The 11,917-nt window shown below is 36.8% G+C and overlaps 1 long non-coding RNA gene across 1 annotated transcript; it reads left to right on the plus strand.

Moving 5' to 3' along the window:
- The first annotated feature begins 1,762 nt into the window (after positions 1-1,762).
- On the plus strand, positions 1,763-5,611 carry LOC129924962 (uncharacterized). Its single transcript, XR_008776821.1, has 5 exons — positions 1,763-2,678; positions 3,009-3,239; positions 4,644-4,750; positions 5,094-5,162; positions 5,518-5,611. It is a non-coding gene; the product is annotated as an uncharacterized LOC129924962 (long non-coding RNA).
- The last annotated feature ends 6,306 nt before the right edge of the window (positions 5,612-11,917 follow it).

An 11,917-nucleotide genomic window follows, 5' to 3' on the forward strand; every position in this document is an offset into this window, starting at 1 on the left:
TCTATGGAAAGAAGATGGACAACGGCCAGATTGAAAGAACATCTCTGAGAAGGGGGCAACCACCAAAGCTTCCTTCTTGATCGTCGATCGATTTCATCAGTATCGTGGTGAAGTAGAATCTGTTCGGGACGAACAGATCTAAGAAGGGGGCAGTGTTACAAATGAACAGTGATAGGTAGAGGTCAACGTATGACCCCGGCGAGATGACACAGCAGCGAGTGTCCTCTGGAATCTACATGTACAAACAAAGACAGGATGTGACGTGCCCTCACGTGTTGTTCCAGGGGACGAACAGATCTAAGTAGGGGGACAGTTACTAATGAACAGTGACAGATAGAGGTCACTACGTGTGACCCCAACTTGATGACACTGCAGCCGATGTTTTCTGGAATCTACATGTATAAACAAAGACAGGATGTGACGTTTCCTCACGTGTTATTTCAGAGGATACTAGCCGTGTTTGTGCAACTTTGGACAAGCGATTAGGGACTCTATATAAGCCAGAGAGTTAATGTTAAAGTCAGTCGTATGGAGTCGTGAGTGAGCTGTTACAGTCGAGACAGACTATGTAAGACGTGTGCGGCTCTGTGGAAGAGAAATGTGTACGACTCGATGCAAGTTAACTAGGGTAGAGTTAACTGGAGTGGACTACTGTCGCTAAAGTCTATACAGCGAACTACAGTGGACTTGAGCCGTTACAGTCGATACAGTCGATGTAAGACGTGTGCGGCTCTGATTCGGTAGACTTGAGTACGACTTGGTTCAGCTTTGGGAGACCTGGAGCGACACTGGGAAGTGTGTCGTTGGTCTGTTCTGTGGAATACGGCTCGAGGAAAGTTGAGAAGAGATGAATTGCAACGAAGTGAAGAGATGAATTGCAACGAAGTATAGCTAACTGTAAACTGACAGATATTGTACAGTCTTCTACGCTACATGTTACAGTAACGAATTGTTAGAGTTAATAGTCATTAAAGTTAAATGAAACTGAAAGTTTAGTCGTCAAGTTCTTTGCTGTGTTTTTATTTGTGTGACAACTAATACATCTAGCCAGAAGATTCAGAAATACGTAACAATATATATATATTATATCTGTGCGATTAAAAATATATTTGTATCAATTGTCTTTGTTTAGTGCAATATCATGATTTTAGCTTTCTTACTACGCTATAATCCTATCACTTGTCTGAACCAGTTTGTATAGGGGGTGGAGGAGAAAGAAGGAGGTATATGTGAAAAGGTTATCGTGATCGCTTTTTTAAATACATTTATAAAACTAAAAGTTGGAACGATCTGAATTCGAACAAATGGGCTGAAGTCTTTTTAAGCCTCCTTAAGACAACATACTAACCAGTATGGAATATATAAGTAAACAAAGTTTATGTAAGGGAAAGAACTGCAATTTACTGTCATATACCTCAACATTGTAAGATTTTTTTCCTTTTTCTATATCAAAGAAAAATAATTTATTACCACTAATTTTTTTTTTCGCTGATTCATATTTTGTTAGGTACAATGCATAATTGTGCAAAGTTTCAACTTAAACCGAGAGTGCTAAGAAGGAGAAATACCGTGTACAAATATGTACCTGACAAACAGACAGACAGACAAAGTGAGTTGATATTGTCAGTATCTTCATACTTATTTTTTTAGTATGTTTATTATGACTGTTTGTCTGGATGACTCTAATTGACCTTTGTTATGGACGACTCCGCAATGTTAAGATTTGCGAGAATGTGTATATAGAAGGCAAGTAGCCCATGGAACTATACTAATGGAACACCAGCTTCGAGATTTTATGATCAGAGTGCCGTCGCGCATCATTTTCGCGCACCATACCAATTTGAAAAATCGATGAGGATGCCAAAGAAGAAATTTACTCCGAGAGCCACTTGGATTGACCTTCATTGAGAGTAAAACTTCCCCACACTATATTTTATTAGATCTGTAAAAACTTTATCCATTTTCTGACTATCTGATAAAATAGATACAATTTCCCTGAATAATGGATCGTCACAAAAGATTTTTTTTTAAGGCCACTTCGTTAAAATAGGTGTTTCCAGTACTTCCTCATTTGGGTATTTTACACAAAATCTGGAATTTTTTTTATGTACATGTCATTTTTATCATCTGTCCCGCGCAACAAAACCATCCACTTTTCCCGGTCACCAATGTTCTTAACAAGATATCAAGAGAGAGAGGCTGGTCCATTATTTGCGTAGTCCAGCCAGCTTTTTTTTTTTTTGACAACCTTTTTTTCGTTCTCTCTCATGAAGGATATGTTTTGAAAATTAGTCTTACAAAATACAATTCCAAACCAACTCATGCAGTTATCGTCTTTTCACAGTTTTGAGGAGTCATCCTTTTTGCTAGCCAGAGTGTTAATTGGTAAAAGTGAAAAAATTCATTTTGTTTAATTTTTTAAAGTAAATATTCATAACTATATCTTTTATATAATAATATATTTTTAAAATAATAATCTTGTATATAGACATGCTTTAATAGATCTAATAAATGATTAACTCGGACCTACCAATATGGGTATATAAATACTTAAATCTGGGTATTTAAAATTTTGAATGCGAATTTTTAAAAAACCGAACTTATATTGATCTAGATCTCTTGTATAATATCTAGAATAATATAGATCTACAACACCTAGACTAAAGTTAAAGACTAAGGTCTAGATTTATTTAACGTTTAAAAAAAAAATCAATAGATCTAATATAGACAGTCATGAGATCCACTCTATTTTATCTAGATCTAGACCATACATGAGATCAATAATTGTCAATATGAATATCATCTAGTCTAGTCTAGATCTATCGATCATCTAGAATCTAGTCTGTCTATAGCTATACTTATACACTTTTACAGTATATGAGTATACTCATACGAGTCATACTGGCTATACTTTAGTATTATTTAGTATAGACACTATAGTTAGTATTAAGTATAGTTAATACTTTTTAATAGTAGATCTATAATCTATCAATTCTATCTAAATCTAGACTTCACTTTCACATCACATTCACACGATTATTGATACAGACAGTGAATGAAACGAATGCAGTGGTTATACTGATTATACTTAAAGTGACGATACTACTTACAGATCTACCAGTTGATAAACATCATCATCATAGATAATAATCTACATCTATAATCATAGTGCCCTTTATTTAGTCAATATAGTCAAGTCAAGATAGTGGAACGTAAACTCGAAGGTTTAATACAATACGGTATGAGTCTATGAGTTAGTATAAGATCTAATTATTTTGTTACTTTGTATGTGACAGTATGTCAATGTCTCAATTAAAATAATTAATATCATCAGCCATATCATTTTAAATATTTAAAAAGTAGACATAGATTTTTATTATATTATAAATAGATAGATTAGATCTACATATAATTTTACAAACTTTAGAAATGATTGATTTTATTTTTTATTGATAAGCCTTCTAGACTAGATTGTCTAGATCTAGCATCTCTAGTTAGACTCTAACATGTAGATTGTAGATCTTTGAATTGGATTGATATTCACCTTCCTAAATTGTCTCTAAAGTCTGTAGCTGATTTGAGAGGCCCAACGAGGCAAGACGAGTCTATTAGTACTATGTCTCTTGATCTATCTAGTAGGCCTACTAAGCTAGTGCATTAGCCATAGTGTAGTCAAATCTTTACAACTAGTCTTCTATATCTAAGCTTCTCGATTAATTAGATCTAGATCCAGTTTAGATTTAGAATATATAAAAGTTTTTACTACCTAAAATACTAAATCTACTGATCTAAATTCTAGATATATAGATCCAGTTCAGATTAGGATATAAAAATATTCCACTATAGCTAAAAATCTAAATCTATGGATGGCTGCCTGGTCGTGCGGTTTGCGCGCTGGACTGTCGTTCGGATTTATCGACGGTCGAGGGTTCAAACCCTGCCCGCTCCCATCCCCCGTCGTCCTGCGGGAGGTTTGGACTAGGAAGTAAACTATCTTCAACTCTGAAGGAACATCCGAAACATGTAAAACATTTTACAAACAAACATTTTACTGATCTATACTTAATATGTTAGATATTATATGACATCTACAAAAATTATTATTAAGATATAATTATAGATTCTAGACTAGTTATATATTATATATAAATAAAATATACAATTTATGCAGGCCTAGATCCCATAAATTTATAATTGATCCAGATCTATCAGTAAAAGTTACCTTCGATTGGCAGTTTTACCCAATCTAATCTATACAAGACAATTTATAATCCATGCCTTGCCTACACCCCATATATATTAAATAATAGTTTCCATTCCATGCCATATCCAGACCCATGAGTTCATGAAATAATAAATGATGTGGTGTCAAGTTGGATCTATCCCCTGAAATTCAGTGCTTTAATTTAAAACTCACATATCTAGTTAATTATTTGCTATGACACTCTGATAAACTTGGACTTGTGTGATACATATATGTTTCTTATCAGATTTAATTAATGAAGTTTTGGTGCATTTTAACCAGTAATAAGGCTACAAAAGTAGCATCAGGTGTATTCTAACCATTGGTATTTTTCCTGGCAACATTTCTATTCTAGTCTGTGATAAATTATAAATAAAAAAAAATGTTTGTAATGTTTCAGTTATTAACAAGTAGAACCAAGGCAACCAGTTCTGATGATGTCCCAGAATGGCTCAAGGATCATACTTATACTATTTCTACTCTCTGGGCATCCATTCAATATTTAATGTAAGTACTACTATACAATTTTTATTTTAGTTATCTAATAAATGTTTTATGAATTGTGTGATTTTCATGGTCAAGCAACATCCAATTATCTGGGATGGAATTTAACATTTTTCTCTAGTTTTTTTTTTTTATTTATAACACTCTTAAGCACATTCATCTTTCATGAATGCCTAATATACCTTGGCTGTTGTGCAGGCCATTCCTTTACAATAAACTGTTAGATGAAATTAGGCAAAATTGTCTGATAATTTGTATGTTTGATACAACAATGTTTTCAATTTAATAATATTATTTTTTAATTTTAATGTTTTCAAAAGAAATTAACCAATATGCCTAATTACAGTTATGTTTGGAAATGCAAGAAAAAGGCATGCATTCCTGAAAAGTCAATGATTGGTTGCACCTCTTAAAGGTAAGGTACTGCAATTTTTCCCATGTACTTTTCTCATAAGCTGAAGTACTTGTATTTTTGAAAAACTAGTTTTCCATGAAAATGTAAATCATAATATATGTTATAGTTGCTTTTAGATTAGTTCAATGTGCATCAAATTAACTGAACATCTGCCTTCACCTATAGTAATAATTCATAACTATTAAGGTCAGGGCCATGTCTACACATTAACGCAGTAGCTCCTTTTAGGTACAGACTATTTTTAGAATGGCAAAATTATATAACTATAATTAATAACATATATACGTTTAGCATGGTCAACACATATGTCACACATATTTTTTTTTTAAATCCTTTTATTTATTTTTATAACTAGATAACTTTCTGTTATGAGAAAAGATGAGATTCTTGGACTCCTGCATAGCACCACCAGAAAGGAAAATCCCATCATGTTGCAAAATAAAAGTCTCTTTGTCTTTGTAAAAAACTCGAAGCTGGTGTTCCATTAGTATAGTTCCATGAGTAGCCCTGTAACGTGTAAGATGAAGCCATGTTCCTGACTTAAGTACTGTTTGGTCTAATATCAGATGTTTTTGCTGTTGAAAAATCTTTCTCGTATATCGACTTTCAGTGGCTAAGTTAATTGTATATTTTTTAAAGATTTTTAGTAATTGTAATTGTAGAGGATATTGTTTAATTGTTATAATTAAACTATATCGATTGTTACAATATTATTGTTTTAAGGTTAATGTTATATTTTAATTTTATGTACATATCGCAGTAGCACTCTTGGATGTCAGTTGTTACTACTGTAATTAGTTTCTATGTCCTGACAGATATACGCTTTAAACAAAAATCCTTCTTTACTTTCCAATAGTAAAGTAAACATTCATATTTTATTGTTTCACAATTTGTCTTATCTTTACACGAGGGCGGGCGGCTACAGGGCGAGGCCTATGTGAAACGGATTGCGCGGAGCCCAGTCTGGGTAGGGATACAAGATTTTGTATATAAGAAAATACATTCGGCATTTTTATTAAATGAATGCTGACAATGTCATTTTTTTGTTCATCACGCTTAGGATTGGCACCCCAAAATGACAATTTTGTCTATTTTACGGGAATTTTTTATGAGTTTTTAGGAGATTTTAATAATTTCAGATTTCCAAGACAATTTCGTATCTTTTGCAATTTCAGGAGATTTCCAGGAAGCCATGGAAAATCAGGAGAAACCCTGTTCTTATATATAAATTATAATGTTTTAATTTAATAATTTATAGCAGAATTAGCGTGGGGCCTATAAAAGTACGGGGCCCACTGCGGCCTCATAGGTTTCAGTGGCCTAAGGCCAGCCCTGGGCGGCTATTTTGCAAAAGGATACTACTGATCCATGTATTCAGTAACAAGAGAATATAATTCTCATTTCTCCCGAGTCCCTTTAGCTTTAAAGTAAAGTAAAAAAACAAAAATGTAAGTGTATAATTAATGAAGTTATCTTTTTAATCTTCAGTTGGTTGGTTTTCTTCAAAAGTAGATTTATCTTTACAAAAGTACATTAGTTAAATTTCCGAACAAACAACAAACTTGTGTACGTTAAATAATAAAATAGATTTTTAAAAAATATTTTTTTTTGCAAGAAGGGGGGATTGTTAGTAGGGATGAAACCATTTGCTAGTCGCACCGATTGACGAAACCCTAGCAGCGCCTCTGAATGTAGGCAACATTTTAAAATTCAATACTTATTGATTATGACTACATCGTAGCTGAGTAAGTGACTTAATATTTCCCTATTACACTCTACACCCAACCACACACACACACACACAGAGACTTAAAAAAAAAAAACACAACAGCTTGTGAAATGACTCTTGTCAACTCCTGGGTTAGTACTCTCGACAAATAGTGATTTCATTCTCCTTCCGTTTGTTCTCAAGGCAGGCCTGTCTCCACCCTAAGATAACATTTCTTGCAGTGTTTACCATAGAAACAAGCCTGGTGGGCGGGGCTAGAATCAGACACCGCCTACGTGAATTAAAAAAAAATGTTTCAATAATTAAACCTACTGACAGTTAATGAACTTTTCTTTTAATCTCTATATATGTTGTTTTTTTGTGTGTAATGTAAGGTAACACCATCACGTGAGCCAACTAGATTTTTTTTTAGGAATAAATAAAGATGATTTTCTTTGTTAGTGATTTCTTCTTATTTGTTTCGTTAGTTGTTGTTGTTGAATAAAAGACGCTTATTTTTGTGCGTTTTGTCTGTCGGTCGGTCTGTTCGTAACGTTTAGATTAATAAAAAAACAACAACTCTAAAAGCTATTGAATATCTGATTTAACCTTTAATGTTCCTTCCGAAACATCTCAATAGTTTTAAGTATCTATAATGTATTGTTCCGGATATTTTGGGAAAAACAAAGCAATGCCAACGAATATTTGTTTGCTCTTCTAACTTTTATTAAATTTAAATTCCGTGCTTAAACGTTGCAAAAACACATGATCAATAATATGTTGTTCCGGTTTTTTAATGTAAATAGCATATAAGTGCTAAATGAAAATCTCTATACTGACTTATATTTCATTAACTATAAAGTTGTTCCGGATATTGTTTTATAAAAAATAAATTATGTCAAATGATTGTTTGAAATCGCATAATTGACTAATATTAAACTTATATTCTTTGACAATACGTCACTATAGTTTAATTATCGATATCAAATTGTTCCGTATTTTCATGGTTAATTAAAACAAATTTATGTCAAATGTACTGGAGACAACGTACTGGTGACAATGTACTGGTGACAACGTACTGGTGACAACGTACTGGTGACAATGTACTGGTGACAGTGTACTGGTGACAATGTACTGGAGACAATGTACTGGTGACAGTGTACTGGTGACAATGTACTGGTGACAATGTACTGGAGACAGTGTACTGGTGACAGTGTACTGGTGACAGTGTACTGGTGACAATGTACTGGTGACAACGTACTGGAGACAATGTACTGGAGACAATGTACTGGTGACAACGTACCGGTGACAATGTACTGGTGACAACGTACTGGTGACAATGTACTGGTGACAATGTACTGGTGACAATGTACTGGTGACAATGTACTGGTGACAACGTACTGGTGACAATGAACTGGTGACAACGTACTTTTGACAATGAACTGGTGACAACGTACTGGTGACAATGCACTGGAGACTATGTACTGGTGACAATGTACTGGATGGTGACAATGTACTGGTTGGTGACAATGTACTGGTGACAATGTACTGGTGACAATGTACTGGTGACAATGTACTGGTGACAACGTACTAGTGACAACGTACTGGTGACAACGTACTAGTGACAACGTACTGGTGACAATGTACTGGTGACAACGTACTGGTGACAATGTACTGGTGACAGTGTACTGGTGACAATGTACTGGAGACAATGTACTGGTGACAGTGTACTGGTGACAATGTACTGGTGAAAATGTACTGGAGACAGTGTACTGGTGACAGTGTACTGGTGACAGTGTACTGGTGACAATGTACTGGTGACAATGTACTGGTGACAACGTACTGGAGACAATGTACTGGAGACAACGTACTGGTGACAATGTACTGGTGACAACGTACTGGTGACAACGTACTGGTGACAATGCACTGGAGACTATGTACTGGTGACAAAGTACTGGTGACAATGTACTGGTGACAACGTACTGGTGACAATGTACTGGTGACAATGTACTGGTGACAATGTACTGGAGACAATGTACTGGAGACAATGTACTGGTGACAACGTACTGGTGACAACGTACTGGTGACAATGAACTGGTGACAATGTACTGGTGACAACGTACTGGTGACAATGCACTGGAGACTATGTACTGGAGACAATGTACTGGTGACAATGTACTGGTGACAATGTACTGGATGGTGACAATGTACTGGTGACAGTGTACTGGTGACAATGTACTGGAGACAATGTACTGGTGACAGTGTACTGGTGACAATGTACTGGTGACAATGTACTGGTGACAATGTACTGGAGACAGTGTACTGGTGACAGTGTACTGGTGACAGTGTACTGGTGACAATGTACTGGTGACAATGTACTGGTGACAATGTACTGGTGACAACGTACTGGTGACAGTGTACTGGTGACAATGTACTGGTGACAATGTACTGGTGACAATGTACTGGAGACAGTGTACTGGTGACAGTGTACTGGTGACAGTGTACTGGTGACAATGTACTGGTGACAACGTACTGGAGACAATGTACTGGAGACAATGTACTGGTGACAACGTACCGGTGACAATGTACTGGTGACAACGTACTGGTGACAATGTACTGGTGACAATGTACTGGTGACAATGTACTGGTGACAACGTACTGGTGACAATGAACTGGTGACAACGTACTTTTGACAATGAACTGGTGACAACGTACTGGTGACAATGCACTGGAGACTATGTACTGGTGACAATGTACTGGATGGTGACAATGTACTGGTTGGTGACAATGTACTGGTGACAATGTACTGGTGACAATGTACTGGTGACAATGTACTGGTGACAACGTAGTAGTGACAACGTACTGGTGACAACGTACTAGTGACAACGTACTGGTGACAATGTACTGGTGACAACGTACTGGTGACAATGTACTGGTGACAGTGTACTGGTGACAATGTACTGGAGACAATGTACTGGTGACAGTGTACTGGTGACAATGTACTGGTGACAATGTACTGGTGACAATGTACTGGAGACAGTGTACTGGTGACAGTGTACTGGTGACAGTGTACTGGTGACAATGTACTGGTGACAACGTACTGGAGACAATGTACTGGAGACAACGTACTGGTGACAATGTACTGGTGACAACGTACTGGTGACAATGTACTGGTGACAATGTACTGGTGACAATGTACTGGAGACAATGTACTGGAGACAATGTACTGGTGACAACGTACTGGTGACAAAGTACTGGTGACAACGTACTGGTGACAATGAACTGGTGACAATGTACTGGTGACAACGTACTGGTGACAATGCACTGGAGACTATGTACTGGAGACAATGTACTGGTGACAATGTACTGGTGACAATGTACTGGATGGTGACAATGTACTGGTGACAATGTACTGGTTGGTGACAATGTGCTGGTGACAATGTACTGGTGACAACGTACTGGTGACAATGTACTGGTGACAATGTACTGGTGACAATGTACTGGTGACAACGTACTAGTGACAACGTACTGGTGACAACGTACTGGTGACAACGTACTAGTGACAACGTACTGGTGACAATGTACTGGTGACAACGTACTGGTGACAATGTACTGGTGACAATGTACTGGTGACAATGTACTGGTGACAATGTACTAGTGACAACGTACTAGTGACAATGTACATCTATGTTAAAAAGATCTCCTACTCTGCCCCAAAGTTCTCCTGAAGGTTTGTTATTGCAAGCCCCCATCTCTTACTGTCTCTCACTTTCGTATTAACTTCTTCTATTCATATCTTCCCCCCCCCCAGCCCAACCAGCAATGTTTATTTTATCTTCATCCCTTTTCTGTTCACATTTTTTTTGTGTGTATTTCATTCATCATCCCGTGGCGTCATTTTTTTTAAATTTCTATTTTTTTTAACTTTCTGTAGTAATGGTACGTGGGGGGAGGGGGGGGGAGAGGAGGTCACATGGTCTCATCATGTCTGTTTACCTATCATGAATGAATTACCGGTTATGGTTCTTAAAGTAATCCTGACCAGCCCAACACGAAGCACAGACCAAGGCCGTAGCGGAGTTTTGAGTAGGTAAAAAAAAAAAATACAGTTTCTCTTTTACATTCCTTTTTTTTATTATCTTTGGCTCTTCCATTGTGTGTGTGTGTGTTTGCACTCATTGTTTGTTTTATAAATGAATTGTTGACATGCGTGAAATGTGTGTGTGTGTGTCTGTGTCTTGTAATTTCTCGACACAAACTTTAGGAAAAAAAAATCTTGCTTCTAACTCATTTCTTATGATTTAGTTCTCCCCCCCCCCCTCTTCCTTCTTCCTGTTCATATGTTTTGAAAGTGTGGGGAAAAGAATTGGGTCTGGGAGGGCAGGTCTATTATTAGACTTGATTGATATCAAAGACCTAGATACAAAGACGTTTCTTTAGGTAATCGGGAATCAATTGTGATGTATTGGTCTGCAAATATTTATGAAAGATGTTTTTGTTGTTGATAACAGAATGAGAAAGAGAGAAGGAGAGAGACAGAGAGAAGGAGAGAGACAGAGGAAAGGAGAGAGACAGAGAGAAGGAGAGAGACAGAGAGAAGGAGAGAGACAGAGAGAAGGAGAGACAGAGGAAAGGAGAGAGACAGAGAGAAAGAGAGAGACAGAGAGAAGGAGAGAGACAGAGAGAAGGAGAGAGACAGAGAGAGGGAGAGAGACAGAGAGAAGGAGAGAGACAGAGAGAAGGAGAGAGACAGAGAGAAGGGGAGAGACAGAGAGAAGGAGAGAGACAGAGAGAAGGAGAGAGACAGAGAGAGGGAGAGAGACAGAGAGAAGGAGAGAGACAGAGAGAAGGAGAGAGACAGAGGGAGAGAGACAGAGAGAAGGAGAGAGACAGAGAGAAGGAGAGAGACAGAGAGAAGGAGAGAGACAGAGAGAAGGAGAGAGACAGAGGAAAGGAGAGAGAAGGAGAGAGGGAGAGTGAAGGAGAGAGAGAGAGACGATAGGGAGAGTTGTGGAAAGGGGGTTGGGGCAGGTAAAGAGAACTCTTT

This window comes from Biomphalaria glabrata, chromosome 3, assembly GCF_947242115.1.
Source record: "Biomphalaria glabrata chromosome 3, xgBioGlab47.1, whole genome shotgun sequence".
Classification (NCBI taxonomy): Eukaryota; Metazoa; Mollusca; class Gastropoda; family Planorbidae; genus Biomphalaria; species Biomphalaria glabrata.